Source organism: Acanthopagrus latus, chromosome 15 (assembly GCF_904848185.1).
Source record: "Acanthopagrus latus isolate v.2019 chromosome 15, fAcaLat1.1, whole genome shotgun sequence".
In the NCBI taxonomy this organism is placed as follows: domain Eukaryota; kingdom Metazoa; phylum Chordata; class Actinopteri; order Spariformes; family Sparidae; genus Acanthopagrus; species Acanthopagrus latus.
Genome location: NC_051053.1, coordinates 27422412 through 27428411, shown reverse-complemented (window position 1 = coordinate 27428411; position 6000 = coordinate 27422412). Strand labels below are relative to the sequence as shown.

At 41.4% G+C, this 6000-nt stretch overlaps 1 long non-coding RNA gene across 1 annotated transcript; it reads right to left on the bottom strand.

The window, feature by feature from the left end:
• Positions 1–1521: 1521 nt before the first annotated feature.
• On the bottom strand, positions 1522–2812 carry LOC119033812. Its single transcript, XR_005079377.1, has 2 exons — positions 2689–2812; positions 1522–2345 (listed from the first exon to the last, which is right to left on the bottom strand). It is a non-coding gene; the product is annotated as an uncharacterized LOC119033812 (long non-coding RNA).
• Between the last annotated feature and the right edge of the window lie 3188 nt (positions 2813–6000).

Below are 6000 nucleotides of genomic sequence, written 5' to 3'. Positions count from 1 at the left end.
CGATACCAACGCCCGACCTGCACCTGAAGGAAAATTAGATGGATGCAATTTTTAAAAATGAAAGTAAGCCAGCGTGGGGAAGGGGAGTTCTGGGTGCAAGCACGCATGAATGAGCTCATATGAAATATAAATGCTTATCATTTTGAAATGCAGGCATATTTTTATAGATGTGTTGCCTTTTTTTTTTTTTTTTTTTTTTTGCATGTGACGCCTTGAAAATGGCAATCGCAAATCCAGACCCGCACTCTCCAGGCATCCGACCCGAGTCTGACACAGTACATTATTTTTCACCCATTTCATCCAAATTGTGCAGGTCACCCAACCTGTGCAGAACTCTGCTGTGGTGCAGGAACTTGTTCAATAGAACAGCAGGTAATTACTCAGCAGGAGTGCTGCTGACTGTGCGTTGTGGCAAACATGTGAGCCTTTTGTTTTGGTTTTGCATTCAAATCACAGAGTTAATGTAAGTGTGTGCACAGTTCGGCTGAGGTTGTAATTTGTCAAGAGCGCAAAACCATGAATAAACGTTTGGTGACTGCATGAGACGCTCACGTGTTTCATTCATTCATTCGATCCAGATGACGACGCGTCAACAAGTACCGGTGCAGCCAAGGAAGTAACATTGGTTTGAAAAGTACCATTTTTTACATTTCTACATGCTTTTAATCATATTACCAGACCTACAAACAGTGATTACAGTAAGTTAAACGAAATCTAAGTCAGGTGTTTATTACTTTTGAAGGTTTGACCATCAAATGCATCTGAACGTACGGGATGTTGCTGCGACATGTGGATGACTGACAGTCACACAGAACATGCTGACATGGTCCAGCCTCACTGAAAGTGCAGGGCATGACATCTATAAACAGTATACATATCACACTTTAAATATACCTTCAACATACTGAGACAGGTCATGTTGTTTTACGGTTGCTGGCATGTGGGTTTCTGTTCCTGTGAGGAACTCAGGAATCCAACCATGATGACATCTGAACATGCAGCCATAAAACTCGCACTGACGTAAAAGAAGGTTGGATTTAATGGAGCTTCAGGAATGTTCTGGTGAGCTCGGGCCAAAGAATGTGTTTATACATCTTTTAAATGTGAAATGTGCTTCAGAGCTGAAACCAACTCAGTCTTTTCAGATTTTTTTTCAGCTTTCTTCACATCATGTTGTGTTTGGTCTCTAGTTTGTGGAGCTTTAAAGTTTTGATTTTCTTTATTTTGTACAATAAAACACCAAAATCCTCAATTCCTCAACTGGACCTCTGTTCAATACTGGAGGGTGAAGTTTGAAATGAGTCGCCTCAGTAACACGCTGAACGCTCCTCGATGCTCACGGTGATTTGTTACGTCCAATTTTTAATGTTATTCTAAAGAGAAGGAACAGTAGGGTTAACATATTTTATACACAGTAGCTGCTAGTTGTGTAAATGTTTTAGTTTTGTTATGTGTTAATCATGCAGAGGAATCAGACGGTCATCACAGCGGACAACAGGACAATAATAAGAGCAGACGATATGCTGATGACTGAGGTGTATTTATCAGTGTTAAACATGTTATCTTCATTAGTTTGGTTTTTCGTGTGTAGCATGCAGGACCAGAAACCGTCAGCAGAAACATTTCTTCATATGTTATCAGTCATAAACGTGCCGGAGACAAACTGTTCAGCATCACTTCTCGTTACGACTCACAGATCACAGATCAGCTCATGTTCAAGCGGTGAAGGTCAACGAACACGGAGTCAACAGTAAACACAGTAAAAACTCAGGTTATAAATATAAATTCATAGTTTAAAAGTCCCCCCAGTCATCATCATGTCACATGGGGAACATGAGACTCGACGTTCCATCCATAAACTTTCATCCCTCATAAACGTTCACGTTAAAGACTGTTTTATTTATTTATAGGAAGGACGTGTCATGAAACGTGCAGCTTCAAACCAGCATGTTTGATGATGGTGAAGATGAAGATGGACGTGTGCTGTAGAGGAAGCAGCATGACATGTGGTTTCTACTGTGTCTTGTGAAAATCATGTTTAAGGAGAACTTTTCCGAGAGGAGGAAATGCTGCATGAGCATGTTTTTTGGGACCCAAACAGGAGACACATGAAGTCAGGCAGGTAGCAACAGAATCGGAGCTTTGATGATAAACTGATCGTCCTGAAACTAGAATCCAAGATTACAGTCGATGATGAAGGCTGGAAACAAAAAGCCAGGAGCAAAAGGCAGTCACAGAAAAGTCTGAAATAAGTAGAAACTGAGCAGGGAACATAAAATGCAGGACTGACTCGAAACTCATCGTCCTCACTGGATGGAATTTGTCTTGATATGTGTCGACATCATCTGAGGACAGACAGTGAGACATGGGTCCTTAAGTGGACTTTTACAGGCTTTTACTGACATTTAATATATATATATATATATATATATATATATATATATATATATATATATATATATATATATAGAGAGAGAGAGAGAGAGAGAGAGAGATTATGATGAATGCTTTTTGTTTATTTTTTTTTATTATATATACCTAAACACACAGTACCAACATTTCATGCTGCCATGTTGATTCCATAATGGTTCACTGTTGCTTCAAGGCAACAGTTGCATTTTAACATGTTTCCACTATTTAATGAGCAATAAAATTGCATTAAACTATAACAAATTAAAGTTTACTCACCTATGATTTTTCCCCTTTTTTTCATGTTGGAAAAGAGCCAGGAAATGTTGTTTTCAGCCACTTTTTTAGGAGCAAAATGGCAAAGCTGTTTTCTTTGAAAACATCTGGGAAAAGCAGTTTCAAGATGGCTTCCTGAAGGTCATGTGACACATTAAAGCATTGTTATTGGTTCCTGAAGGTCTTTTGGCTGTTTTAAAGTATTGCATTATTCAAAGGGATGCAATGTGGAGATGTGACAGGCCAAGAATGGGTCTGTGGTCTGAGGAGGTGTACCATACAAGGTGATGTTTATTGATTTCAGTCGTTACGGTGGTGAGAAACGATCGCAGTGATCAAGACTTCCAGTTTGACTTCTGGTTGTTTTATGTGACGTGAGTGATGAAACTGATTCTGAGTCTCATTCAGTTCAATCATTTATTAAAAATGAACCCGTTTAATGTGATTAATAAATCACTCTGACTGCTATTAGTCTGAATAAAAACATGGGCGGGAGTCTTACAGATGGCCCAGCAGGTGCATCACACACACACACACACACACACACACACACACACACACACACACACACACACACTGGAGGACTCTGACATTAGAGCGGTTTGATGCGAGTGATTAATTATATCGTATTTCCTCAGCAGCAGGAGCAGGAGGCTGTAAATAGGTGGTAATGTGAGGCAGTAAATGTCTGAGGGACGGACAGGGACACTGACAAGAACACACACACACACACACACACACACACACACACACACAAATAGTCCTGCTATACTTGGGAGGACCCTAATTGACACATTCGTTCCCGAGCCCCGAGGCTTACCCCGACACAAACCTAATTCCAGCCTTCACCTTGACGAGCGCTTTAAAAAAAGAAGCGACGACGGGAGAAAAATGTCTCCTCAAGGTTAAAAACTCAAAAACACGATCTCATAATGACACACAAACACAAGCCGGAGGGGTTTTGAAAGGGATATTCTGATGTTGAACAGTTGCATCAGATTGTTTCACCCGGCTGATGAGACGGATGAGTGAGGTGTAGTTACCCTCTCTGTCCAGACGGGGGAGGTGGAGCTTTCACTAATCCACTACCTGTTTGATTCTTACCAACTCGCAAAGGTTCAGCTTACCGATTAATTATAAGCAACACCTCACTCCAGAACAGGGGGAACGTTCTCACCTGGAGAGTCTTGTAGGAGCACCAGCTCCTGTCTGTAGAACCAGATGTGTTGAAGGTTCTCTTGGGACGTTTCCAGCTGTGTCTGCGACTATCAAACGAGGTGTTTCAAGACAAACCATGACGTGTTCCTAACTCTTAACCAGGTGGCTAAAGCTAACTGGAGCAAGAAGTGTTCTTAGCTAACACCTCACCCTCCTTACTTATTATCAGTACACAGTAATCAGGAAGTTATTGAGGGAAAACACTTAATGTCAGTTATTAGTAGTAATAAAACACCAGTGGTGATGTATCATCCAGAGAGCAGAAGACTGGTCCTGCAGCTTCCTGTGTATTTGAGCTCACCTCAGAAAAGATGGATATTTAATACTAAAGACACAAACAGCAGCGGCCAATAGCGGCTCAGCTGACAGTGTGGTGAGGCTGAGTCATACCTGTGATTCAAGGTGAACTCAAGTTAAATGTGTTTTTCTTTCAAGCCTCAAGGCAACAAAAGCTGCAGCAGCAGAAGAAGAAGAAGAAAAAAATGTTTCCACCTTCAATATTTCTTCTCCGGACAAACGCAGGGAGATAAACACACAACCAGCCTACACACACAAACACACACACACACACACACACACACACACACACACACACACACTCACAATGGCCTGCTCAGACAAAGTTACATGGGCGTTGAGCTAACAGCATATTTCACATGCATGCTACATGCTGTCACACACCTGCTGCCATAAAACACGGTCACACCCACCCACATACTGACACACACACACACACACACACACACACACACCATCCTATAGATCTGCCATATAGATCATACATATGCGTCGTTACCCGCCCTCTTCTCACACTGTCACACAATCTGCCTCTCCTTTTACAGACACACAAGTTTTCTCTTCACACACACACACACACACACACACACACACACACACACACACACACACACGTCTGTGACATCAGGCTGCCTGTCAGAGCATTATGTCATCTTTCTATTCCGGAAAAACACCTGTGGCTCAATGACACACACACACACACACACACTCCTCCACATACCACCGGCTGGGATGATGGGATGTGAATATATTTTAGTTTCATGTATTTTTACGTCTTCATTATACGTATTTATAGTCCTATTAACATTTCAGCGCCACAAATCTGTTTTTATTTCCGTGTTCCATCTCTCTCTGTGTTACAGTAACACATACAGTCCATCCTCAGCAGGTGAACAGCTGCGCAGGTCGGCTGTGAACGCAGCCTTTAATGACGCGTCGTATAAGTAAGTGTGAACTCCCAACGAGGTGTCCAATATCAAGACTTAATGGACGACATGGAGGACAGAACATCCAGAGAGTCCATTACGTCCTGATGATGGACACCTTGAGGAGCTTTTCCAGCCTATACCATAATCACATGCCAAAGACAAAGATTAAGACCTTTAAGTCATAGTTTTTCTACTCATTTTGACATCATAACACCACGTTTTTCACGAGACAATGCTGCACAGTTTCGACTAATATCTGGAACAATCATCACGGTTTCCTACACAGCAACATTATGCAAGCAGACTTCAAAGTATAACTTCATGTACGGTTGAGTAACAGCAAATTTAATTCCACGTTATGTTTAACAACAAGACTAGTTAGTTAGTCAGGTGAAAAGACAGGTGTCAGGTGTGAAGCAAAAAGTCAGAGTTACTTATTTTCATCACATTGAAAGTTTGGTAAAGCCGAAGCATGATCTCATCCCAAACCCGACCAAACCAGCTAAAGATCGCCAAGATTAATTCGATTTATACGATTTTTATCATCACAGACATTTAATTGCACGTCTCTGTGTTTCTGTCTTTAACTCAGCCGTTCTATCGTGCTGCGTAAGTTGGACTGGAAAGTGCTCATTTCTGTAACGTCACAGTACATTAATCATCACTGAATCCACCCAGGATAGCAAATACACTTTATTAAAAGTTAACAAAGTAAATTCTTCCACAGGGGTCCACTTTGGTCCGGTATCACATCAGCAGCCTCACAGGCCAGCCTCATTTCCATTTTGCAAGGACAGCTCCTTATTGAATCTGCCACAAGGTCCTTTATTCACACTTTAAACTCACCAAGAGGGAGAAAGCAGAATATAGA